This window comes from Solea solea, chromosome 3, assembly GCF_958295425.1.
Source record: "Solea solea chromosome 3, fSolSol10.1, whole genome shotgun sequence".
NCBI lineage: Eukaryota > Metazoa > Chordata > Actinopteri > Pleuronectiformes > Soleidae > Solea > Solea solea.
Window position 1 is genome coordinate 29,748,135 of NC_081136.1, and position 12,103 is coordinate 29,760,237.

At 43.9% G+C, this 12,103-nt stretch overlaps 1 protein-coding gene and 1 long non-coding RNA gene across 10 annotated transcripts in view; one reads left to right on the plus strand and one right to left on the minus strand.

Moving 5' to 3' along the window:
- foxp2 (forkhead box P2) overlaps positions 1 to 12,103 on the plus strand; it is a 96,322-nt gene that overhangs the window by 28,910 nt on the left and 55,309 nt on the right. The window contains exon 1 of one of the 9 annotated variants that reach the window (XM_058626139.1): positions 2,123 to 2,470. The exons of 5 other annotated variants lie outside the window; for them this stretch is intronic. The gene's annotated coding sequence lies outside the window, so the exon portion shown is untranslated. Of the gene's footprint in view, positions 1 to 2,122; positions 2,471 to 3,945; positions 4,104 to 12,103 lie in introns of those variants that run through there. 3 more of the 9 variants (XM_058626145.1, XM_058626138.1, XM_058626146.1) reach the window with 3 other exon arrangements.
- LOC131457229 (uncharacterized) lies at positions 1,092 to 3,134 on the minus strand. Its single transcript, XR_009239995.1, has 3 exons — positions 2,813 to 3,134; positions 1,487 to 1,618; positions 1,092 to 1,344 (listed from the first exon to the last, which is right to left on the minus strand). It is a non-coding gene; the product is annotated as an uncharacterized LOC131457229 (long non-coding RNA).

Here is a 12,103-nt window from a genome sequence, read left to right on the forward strand (position 1 = left end):
TTCTCATGGCATTGCACCGCATCTCAGTTCACTGCTCCCCCCCTCCCTCCCTCCCACCTCTGCTGCTCCTGCCAGGGTTGGTAACCAGCTGCTGCCACCATCGCCCCCATCGCCCCCTCCCCACTGTACCCACTATGCACATGTCTATTCTCCGTCACCCCACCTCCCCCCGCCCCTGCAACCACCACCACCGCCGCCCCTGCCCCCCCCCCCCCCCCTTGTCTCTCGTCCTCCTCTCACTGTTCTGCTGCCACTACATCAAGTCGCTGGTGGGCCTGTTTGTCTCGGTTGACCTTGGCAGCAGAAAGCACTGCGAGAGGAGGCGCTGGGAATAAATACCTGCAGGGAGGAGGCGCACAACTGTCACAGATGTGTAGAAATGGGCAGAGCATCCACGCCAGCACAGGCCAGAGGCCCCTTGTTTGTCTTTTTTCCGGTGATTCACTCTTTTGAGTATTTTTATTAAAGGGACTGAAGAAGCTTTTGAGCCCGCAGCCCGGTGCACTGAAGAGAAATGGGAGACATAATGTGGATGCTTAGAGCAATTAACAGCAGTTGTATTATGTTAGCCCTCTTTTCCTCTCTGCCACAGTTTTTCTCCCCCCCCCCCCCCTTTCTCTTGCTTGCTTTTGTGCTCTTGTCATCTCTTTCTTCCGCTCACTCCAGCTCCCACTGTCTCTTTTGCTCTGCCACGATTGTTTAGTGTTTACCCTCTGTGCCTCCGAGCTCAGACGGATGACAGTAATAAAAAAAAAAAAAAAAACGTGGCATCTTTTTTGGACTGTGTTGGTCTCTTAATAATGATATCATAGGATTGGAATATGCTCCAGTGGAGCCGGGGAGATAATGTACTATTCAGAGCCTGTTAAATCATGCCAGTGCACTAGTCAGAGCTGCGAGTTCAAGTGGTCTTTACCCTGCGCTGGGGGCTACATCTTTTCCTAAATAAATCTGTCATAGTTGCCCGGGGTGCCTCTCCTAAAAACATAATAGTTCTTGCACTCCGTGTAACCTCATGCTGTGGATGCTTGTGTGCGTGCACGTGTGTGTGTTTGTTTGTGTACATTTCAATTTGGAGTCGCGGTCCTGCAAGATTTACTTGCTTTGCATTTAATTATGTTTGTGTTGCACACACTTAGGTAGGCAGATGTAAACTTAAGAAAAAAAAAAAAACAACAAAATCTCTCTCAGGCCCATGTGGTACATGGAGTTGGTGGCAGATGGACTGGCTTTCTGCATCTGCTGTGTGCAGACTGGGGGCTTTGTACTCCTCTCTCCTGGGGAAGACTGAGCCTTTCTTCTTGCCAGTAGATTCCTGTCTGTTGGAGCGACTAAGAAAAACATCTGTGGCATGCGAGGGAGAGAGAGAGAGAGAGAAAAGAAAGGAGAAAGAAAATGGAAGAGGAGAAAAAAAAAATTACCTCAAGATTTGCAAACACCAGTAGCCCTAACTGTTTCATCTCATTGCCTGTTGTGCATTGTTTACTTTGGGGAAACATGTCAGTGTGTCCCATTCAGCACTTGTGAGTCTCGTCCGGCTTAATTCATCTCGCTTCAGCTTTCCTTAGCAGGCGGGAGGGGAGGGGAGGGGGGGGAGGACTTGCTGTGTTTAGGGTTCCTGTTTGAGACATTGAAATAATAATTATTTCATAAAAAAAAATATATATATATATATATATATATATATATATATATATATATATATATATATACAGTTGTATACCCTTTTATAAGCTGTAAAATAAGCTGTATATTTATATTGTTTATTTAATATCTTCCCTTACCCTGGACCCTTTTTACTTTGTTTGATTGCTTTAAAAAGTGTTGAGATTGTCCAAAAAGCATCATCTGGGCATTTTATTGAAGAAAACGTGAGCTTTGTGGAGGTCTCCCCACTTGTGAACCTCAGCGGTCTCCCTCCCCTGTCAGATTCCTCTACAAAATGTTTCAGAACACCCACCCCCCCCCCCCCCCCCTCACACACACACACACACACACACACACACAATATTCCTCTGCCAATATTCCTCACCACCCTCCGCCCCCTCCTCTCTGCTCCCCACGACCAGCCCCCCTACCCCACCGATCAAGTGGCTGGTTTTTGTGTACTATTGGTCCTCGGGCGTCAAAACAATCCAGCGGGGCTGCCTGACTTGTTTTAATTAGGCAGCGCTGAAACGGCAACTGTCTCCCAGACGTGACCAGGCAGAGGTGCTCTCCCCTCTCACTACTGTAAATATCGCTGTAAATATTTCCTCTGGTGAGATCTTTGACAGTCAGCGTGAGCTACTTTCTCTCTATTTTTGTTTTTCTTCACTTTCGCCCCCTCACACACTTTTCCACTCGTGGTGTTTAGCCCTCTTCTCCCTGTGTTTTTTTGATACACACTCACAATGCCACTTCCCTGAGACTATTTCTTCAGATGCTTCTTTTTTTGGTGGATTTTTTTTTCGCGTTCATTGTTTAAGAGGTAGGTCATTTTCTGTCTGCCCTGTCTCTCCTCTGTTGTTGCGGCTGTGGACTAATTATGGCTTTGTTTGCACGTGTGCTTGTGTGTGTCGTGGCGGTGCTTTTGTGAGAGTGCGTGACTTGGTGGTGCGAGGATGTGATGTGGCTAATTGTTTTTGATAGTCTTATCCACTCTCAGCCGGAGCACAGTGTGGAGACTATACTGACTACTGCTTAGCCCTTTACTAATCCCATTGAGAATCTTTTCATCCACACACACACACACACACACATTTGCATGCACACCGTCTGCACTGAAAAGAACGGCAGTGGATTGCACTGAAATAAAGCCAGACGCACATACCTCCGTGGTGAATGCACCTCTTGTAGCGGCATCCTCCGGCTCTGTCTCCGGTTCCCTCTCGAGCAGAGAGACAGTCCAGCAGGTTGTGTGTGTGTGTGTGAGCGAGCGTGTGTATTTGGTGTGCACTTAAAAGGGGGAGAGAGACGGAGAGAGTGTTGAGAGAAGCAGATGTGCGATTAGAGCGCGAGCGGGCGCCTGGTAAGCATGCAGGCGAGCAGCGTAGGGGGAGAGGCGGGCGAGCATCCTGCGAGGAGTCACGGTGCTCCCCGTGTGAAGATCCCCTCACACTCTCTCACATACTCTACACACACACACACACAGGACCCACCCCCACACACATACACTCACTGAGTACATGCTCCACACACTCTCCCTCTTACACCAAAAAAATTAAAATGTAGAGTTATTTTAACTATGAGAAAAAACTAGAATCAGATTCAAGGTCGTGTTTTTAAAAAAAAAAAAAAAAATTTGAGTGAAATAGAAATTTCAGTCATAATTCTTCTGTGTAAATAAATCAAGTGGGGGGGGGAATGAAATGATAAGTAGGTGTTTTCAGTAATTGTGATATATTTCATCATTGGCAGGCATAAGAAATGATGGTGTAATTATTTCCAGCGTGGAGAGAGAAAGAAGCTACCGTGTCTCTGTCATAAATTTCCATTTTGTACACTACACCCCCCCACCCCCCCCACCCCTCCGTTCACACTCACGCACACACACACTCACTCCGCCGTCCCCTTTCCCACTTTTTTCCTTCTCACCCCCAACTCCAGCCTCTCCTATCGGGCCTGCATGTCTGACCCGCACAGGGGGGCCCCGGTCGGTAATTGCCCCGGTGACAACTGGAAATGATAGAATAATTGTCAGGAGAGACATCTAGGCTTTCTTTCTCTCTTTCTTTCTTTCTTTTCCCGTCTTTCTTTCTTTTTTTTTAATGGAGCGAGGGTGATTTAAGTATGCATGAATGGCACGGCAGTGGCGGCGGCGGTGGTGGTGGTGGTGGTGAAGCAGCAGCAGCGAGAGAGGGAGAGCAGAGCAGAGCAGAGGAGAGGAGAGAAGGAGTGGGGGGAGCTGGGGCGGGGGCTGGGTTGGTGGGTGGCAGGGGGGGAGCTGGCTTGTTTATGATGCCATCCCCCATAAACACGGCTGAAGTGATGACACAGATAGTGTTGCCTCTCCACGCAGTGACACCAGTCGACTTGCGGCCGTTGCTGCTAGACACCCTCGGCAGTGGCAGGGGCACGCACTCTGCTCTCTGGTCAAGCTCTCTGGCACTTCTCACTTTCAGGTAAAAAAAAGGAGAAAAAAAAGTTAGGCAGACTCCATCCATCCCTCCATTCATCCATTCATCCATCCATCCATCCATCCACCCCTCAATCGTCTGTCATTCATAGTCAAATCTAGATCTGGCTGTGTTTAATGGTTGTGTTTTATTGGCGGCTTGTGTCTCCTGACTTCCCTGTTGGTCGTCCCACTGTGTAACTGTGCAGTCTTGGTCTGCAGGCTCTGTTAATCTGCTGCTTAATTAGTGCTGATTAATGGCTTAGTGTGTGTTTGTGTGTGTGTGTGCGTGCGTGCACGCGCGCCTGTTCACTGATGTGGCTTTGTGTGTGTGTCTGCATGAGTTGAGAGCGTGTGTGTGTGTGTGTGTGAGAGAGAGAGGGGGAGAGAGAGAGAGTGAGTGAGTGTGTGAGTTTGCTCTCGTAGTAGTTGGTCAGAGTGTTGTTGGTTGTTGTTGTTGTTGTTGTTGTTTTGCTGCTTGTTTGAAAAGCTAATCATTGATCATTAGAAGACAACTGTTAACCACAGAATAACAAGGGGGCACAGCCACTGTCTAACCTTTTTTTTTTTTTCTTCTTCTTTTTTCTTTAAAGCTGATAACAATCAAATATTAAACAGCTGCAGTTACTGTATGTGTTTTTGAGAGAGCAAAGCTTTTCCTTGGACTTTGTCTTATTTGTTTTTCTCTTGTGGAAAGAATAATAATAAAAAAAACCTCTTTGGAGCAGATGTTTAGTTTGAAGAGGAGAGAGGTCACGAGACTGATAATCGGTGAAGCACTAATTATCTTTATCAAAGGCAAGTTGGATAATTTGTTTACTTAAATATTGATGAGGGTGAGCAAGGCATGGTATTGGGCTATTGTGGGCATATTATTAACATTTCATAGGGCTTTGTGCAGGAATGCGAAAGGGACTCCTCTTCATAATTTAATACCCTAATGCATAATGAGCTATGTGATTAGTTCACATGGAGAATTGGCCAAACTCCATTTTGAAGGCAGATAATTTACATTGTTCTCCAGAGTCTGGCATATAATAGGTTCTTTAGCGCAATAAAATTAAATGCTACACATTTTATATTTCAGCTTACAAATCCCCCAGGCAGTATTCGGTTTTGAGTATTATTATTATTATTTTTTTTAGGATTATTTTTCCTTTTCTTCTGTCCACATCTGTTTTATTTTGTGGAAATAAAACAGACGACAATGAATTTTGAAATAGTTTCCCCCTAAAACACATGTTTACCTACATGTTTTATTTAGAATGCACGCCGGCCAATTAACACTGTTCATTAGGCGAGCCGCGTTATTTGTTTTGAAAGTTTAACCAATCACTTTGTTATGCTAATTGTGATGTAATTTAATTTGAGTTCCCGTAATGATGATGCCGCTATTATCCACATAAATGATGCAGTTAAGCAGCACGGTCTCATTTGCATGTGCTTGAAGGGGAGAGAGGCTGAAAGGAGCCGGCTCCCGTATCACTCTGCTTTAATTTTCCACCTCTGTTCACTCCTGCCCTATGGCCCTTCCTGGCCTGTCGCTGGCTATTGATGATCAGCACTTTTATCTGAATTATTATTATTTATTTATTTTTTTAATAACAAAGAAGCCTCTCTTTGTCTGACAACAAATGTGTGTATCTGTAGTGTAGGTGAATTAAGAAATAGAAATAGGAGACTATTAAAAAATGCAAATGAATATTTTTTTTTTTTCGTCAGTCGATGTATCAGACGTTAGGTGAACAATTGATTTGTAGGCCCCCACCACACACACACACACACACACACACACACACACACACACACACACACACACACACACACAGCTCGACTCGATATACGCCCCTTCTCATTTTCATTGACTCTGTTTTTGATGGTTGTGGGGGAAGAGTGGCTTCTTGAAATTGTACATTTCCATATCAAAGTGGTGCTTTGTTGGCAAGGGCTTAATTTTTAATCTGTTGATTCCATCATCATCATCTTTGGTTGGGACATTATATTCATATGTGGGTGTGTTTTTTTTTGTACACTTCAGCAGTCAGGCACTACACGCTGTCATCCATTCTGTGTATTATTATTTTTTTTGTCAAATCAATTTTTTATTTTTTTTTAATCATACGAGGAAAGAGAAGGATCCATTCTCCTGAGTTTTAAAGTCCCCAGCCGGGCATGGACACAGTGTGACTAAGCCGGCGGTAAAGACTGTCCATTATCTATTTTGTCGTGCGTTCGTCTTTTTTTAATTTTCCTGTTGAAAGATTATTTCTTCTTCTGACCAGTCCCCCCCCTGTTATGCTCCTAATTGGTTACATAAATCTTGTCTGGTATGAATGAGGAATGTTGCGGTGTTGTCAACTGTAATCTTCACCCTTATTTACCAATTCATTAAGATCTATTGATGCAGGACTGCTGAGGGGGAATGACAACATAAATCAGAGCTGGAGACATAATGGCCCTAATCAACCAGAAATAACTGGAAATGTCACAATGAGCTATGTCTCTGTAGCTGTGGCGGCCGCGGCTGGCTCCCTGTGCCTGTCCTCTGGATCTGCCATGCCGTGGCGACGACCGGAGAGTCAGGCCAGCGACTGTCATTAGATCCTCCCCGAATTTTCTCCGACAAGAACGCCGCACATGTAAAGAATTTGTCCTCTTCTCCTTCCTTTTTGTGTGTGTGTGTGTTTTTTTTCTTGCTCCGTGTCACAGCAGCTCAGTCGCTGGTTGCTTAAGTGAAAAACTTCCTCACAAGAGGTCTATAAATACCGTCAGGTCGGAAGTACCCCTGCTTTCACCGACGCACCTCCTCTGCGCTTGGTGAAGATGATTGGATGAGACAATGAGGCCTCCCTTCTTTATAGGTCAATTAGCCCTGATTAGGTGGGCCGAGTTAATTAATGGAATTGGCAAATATGCAAATGAGAGCGGGCTGATCAGCTTTCGTCACCGCGTGTCTCACTCGCACGCGCGGCGGGGCTGTCTCCTGCATCAGCACACTGAAAACGGAGCCTGATGGGTAAAATGTAAATGATATGGGATGAGCCTCAGTGCTGGAGTTTCTTTCCTCCTCTTTGACTATTTCTGTGAGGTGTGTGCTGTGCCACTGAAGTACATTTAAGAAATGTGCATTTATTGCGGCACTATTATTTTTGTTTTTTTTAATTTCATTTCATTTGAATCCCCTTTTTATTATTATTAATTGAATAGTTTATGGACAATAACTTTTTTTTTGCCATTGTCATATTTCGGAGCTGGTTATATTCACATAAAAAATGGATTGTATTAGTATAGTATCATCTGCGGTATTCATAAGTGCCTCTTGCATTTGATTCTAAGGAGACATTGTGTGGACCGCACAATTGAACATGCACTTTACACTCTTTCCCCTGCTTTTCTTTGTCATTACTTCCCCTTTCTGTTCTCCACAAACACACTCGCACACACCATTCAGGGACATTTACACACTGTGGCAAATAGTCTAGTCTTTTTATCTTCTTCCGTCTCATCTCCGTATGGTAAATAGAAGAGAATTAAGTTCCGAACATTCTTGGCTGAATGTCTCCTATCACAGAACTACAATTTATTGTCGGCTCAAATGAAGAATTGAAATATGACTGAGGTTTTGTCAGCGTAGGGGCTCATTGGACAGGAGATAACCACGTTTGATTCTGTTGCTTTGAATAATATTAATCCCGGGGAAAAAAAAAAGAGGCAAAGTCCATTATTCATATTCATCTCTTTTCATTTGGCCCCACTCCTGATTTTGTAAATATGATTTCTTCAGTCCTCTTCTTTCCAAAGCAATCTTTATTCACTGGTGAAGCACTTTTGAAATTGCTATATCTGAGAGCAGAGACCATTACCATACACAGGTTTATAAGAAGTAGTCATTAATGCTCCTTTATGGTGGCTCCTTAGTGCCAAAAAGGAAGCTTTTAATTCTAAGGTGCGACAGCCTAGCTTTCCGTATTTAATCCGGGGGACTGGGCTTTGTCGAACACAGTATTCCAAGTGGTCGTTTTTCCATCTGCGACGCCACAAAAAAAAAATCACTGCTTCAGGCTGAAGGCTTTAATAAACTGCTTGTGGCGTCTGTACTGTAACAACTTTCTGCCAAAAGAGAGATTTACGGCACACACAACTACAAACAAACATGTGATCATAATCAAAGATTTGTCAAAGGCATAAAGTCATAGCAGTCCTTGCATAAATTTATGCAAGAGACTTTTGTTAAAGTTTTTTTTTTTTTTGTCCTTCATTATTTGGTCTTGGATTAAATGTATCACTTTTAAATTGCAGTGGTTTTAAACACCATTTCTTTCCCTTTTTTCCACTCGGCACATAAGTGGCATTTTGATTTATTAAGCAATCTGAAGTGTTGAATATGTGATCCCGTGCCCTTGCCCAGTTACTTCTTTATTTTGTATGCATAGTAACTTATGGCAATGATGGATTCATTTCACTCAAGCACAGAATCTGGGATTGTTTTAAATGGTAACCATATCTGGACCTGATCAGAGAGCTGTGAGGAGTCAGCAGACTGTGAAATGTAATTTTTTTTTAATTTTGATCTCACAAAACCACATGAATTCCAGCGAGGAGCCACCTGAAATGTGTGCAGCTGATGAATGTGCGTCTGGGATCGCCAGAGTTACCGCTTTTCTAATGAAAATACTGTTCCAGATTAAGACAGAGCAGAGAACATCGTCATGCTTAAAATGGATCATCCAGAGAGTCTGAACCAAACCAGTGTCAAGCCTGTTGTGTGTTAACAGCGCATCGCATGTGTGTGTGTGTGTGTGTGTTAAATTCCCTAGTGTTCCCTAGACAGTGTTGGAACACAGCGGGCAGCTGTGTATTCCCACTAGATGGATGGCCAGTGTCATAGTGTGTGTTTACTGCACATGATAGAGCGAGAGACAGGCCAGGTAATGAGGCTACATTAAGGGCTTTTAGGGCTCGCAAACAAAGATGGAGGGCTGCTTCTTTCCCCCCTTTAATGATAGGTTTGGTGTGTATGTGTGCATGAGCGAAAGAGAGAGAGAGAGAGAGAGAGAGAAAGAGAGAGAAATGCTCAGTTCTCCTTGCACCTTTGTTGTGTCACTTCTTGGAAGAGAAAAGAGGACAGTTTCTCCCAGTGTCTGGGCCAAATGTGTTGCCCAGGACCCTCCGATTTTGCACCTGATGGAAGAGACAGATTTGCATAGTGTAAGATTCGAGTGTAAACATTTGCTCAAGCTGAAGAGGAACGGCGAGCAAGGCCATGGTTGCGCAAGGAAACGAGACAAAAGCTGGAGTTGGTCTGAAGCTTTGTAAATAAAATGTCAGTCTTTGTCTCTTTGCTTTATCAGGACATAGTTTTCATTCTCCCCTGCCTCCGCCTCACTGGGAAATGTTGGCGCCATCAGCGGGCCACTGACGGCAGTAAATTTAGTTATCTCCGCGTCTCGCTATCTTCCCACCACGTCACAACCTAAACACGTAGTATCAGGTATCATCTTCCTTCCCAGAGCTATACATCGACAGAATTACCAGCGCATTACAAGGCCAATGACAGCCTTCCTCTCTGCTTCCGATCGTGATAATGAGTAGTCTTAGGTTCTCCCTCATTGGAAGATTATGGCTTCAGGGAAACGGCATCAAATAGTGGGTTGTGCTGAAAGGCAGGACACCGGCAATTTTATAGGACGTCAAGGCGTTTAACGCTGACACCGCCGGCACAGATCAGAGCCGGGGCCTCAGTCGATACTGTAGCTCGGGGTGGCCTGGCTCCTTATGACCCACATGCTTTAGGACTGGCTGAGTCGCGGTCAGGGCTGGTATCCCTCAGGGAGGAGGGGTACAGGCTACGGAGAACCTGTGGTACGCACACACACACACACATACACAAATGTAGATACACACCCCGCATACAGTCACACCCTCAGGTGCTGAATATTGTCACTATCTGTCTCTCTTGAGTATTGAGTGTGTGTGTGTGTGTGTGTGTGTGTGTGTATCTGTGACAGTTCCATCACCCCCACAGTCAGACCCACAGTTCAGTAGCTCGCTCATCATTGCAGCCCGGCTGTGTTCTTAATTGACATTCTAATTGGCAGATTTGAATGCCGCCTTTAGATGGCTAATTAATTTATCTCACCGCTGTCATTAAGGTTAAAGCACCATCTGATCTCTGCGAATACACTTTGCATACATCTGCATTATCATTTTGTCGCGGCGGCACACATTGCGCAGATGTTATTTTTCTTATTGGCGGAGGTGGGAAAAGATTGTAGCACTCGGAAACAGTTGGACATTTGGACTTGTGGCGTTTTGTGAATGAAATGCAAATTATTAGACTCTTTTTTTTGCCTTTTCTATTCATAGTATTAATTATATATATGTATATATACAGTTTATTTAAAGCAAATTTCATTCAGTAGCAATTTCCCTCCGACTTTGTTCAGATATTATTGAAAATCCTTATTTCCTCATCGTATATAAATATATCTATTTAAGTTTTCTGAACATCCATTGCCAGCACAGGAAATAAAAAATAAAAAATACAACAACAAAAAAAGCCTATCCTGTTTCCATTAGAATGTTCATAAAATCGTAGTAAAGGCAATCAGACAGTCTTTCTCTGAATATTTTAAACATCGGGCATGTAAAATTTATGCCTAATTTGAATACTTATTAGCCGGCTGATCTCTGCTGCAGCCTTGAGTTGCTTTTGCTGAGATTCATCACCGGATTGGATGTCACATTGTGTGCCCCCCCCCAAACACACACACACACACACACACACACACACTACCTTCCTCCCTCCCACACACACTCCTCTACTCTCTCTTTCCCTGTGTCTCTCCCCACCTTCTCCACTCCTCTCTCTCTCTCTCTCTCCCTCCTTCGCCTTCTGTCTTTCCTCTGTGTCGCTTTCCATCAGTAGTGAGCGGCGCGGTGTTAAACAGGGGCCTGTTTGTTCACAAGCATGCCTTGTCCTGGCCTCTTCCCTATTTACTTGTGTCCTGGGCAGCTGTCGCCCTGCTCTGTGTAACTGCTCAGCCCTGTTTGTTCTCGCTGGCTGGATCCTGTTTATCCTGGCTGTAGACATCCTTAAAGGCCTGTCCTGTATCTGCCCCTCGTCAAACACACACACACACACACACACAAAGACAAGGACGTGGACACACTTCTATTAAAACTGGCCAAACAATAAATACAGACACAGGGAGTCATAATCATCACCTGTCCCTCTTTTGTTGCACGTGTTATTATCTTATTGCCCTTGTGCATGAAAAAGAAGCTGGTCCTTTTTTCTTTTTCTTTTTTTACAAAATAATTATTTTCCTAGTCAAGCTTATTTATTTATTGTGTGGAGTGTCTGCTTACATTAGTTTGAGCTCCTCTCTGCCCTAGTAAAGGTACAGAGCATTAAATGCAGAGGAAATTATAAAACATTTATTACTAGAGAGAGAGAGAGACAGAGAGAGAGGAGGTAATATGCATAATTTATGCTGTTTTTAGCACAATCATTAGTGATATTCCTGATATTCCCCCCTCCCTTTTCTTCCCTTCCTTTTCTCTCAAAAATGTCCAGCAAACATAAATCAACATCATTTATTTGTTATTTCGTAATTTAAAAAGTTTGATTGCAGCAATGTGTTCTGTTCTTTTTTTTCTTTTCTCTCTCAAACATCACAAAAAAAAAATGAGGAAGAAATTAAATTGAACTGAAATGAAAACAAGAGGAAAATAATAACTAAATAAATAAATGACACACCGGCGTCCGTCCTCCATGGAAGCCTGCGAGGCAGACTGTATTTAGCTATAGCAAAGATGACAAACCCATTATAGTGTTCATCACTTGCCCTGCGCCATGTGACGCGGTGCCCCCCCCCCCCCTCCTCCTCCTCTGTCTCCTCCCACCCCATCACCAAATTTTAATTTTGCATGATTAGCTTTGCGTCATTAGGCAACTTCATTCAGTTTATGACTCTAAAAAACCTGACAGCTTCAAGACGTTCA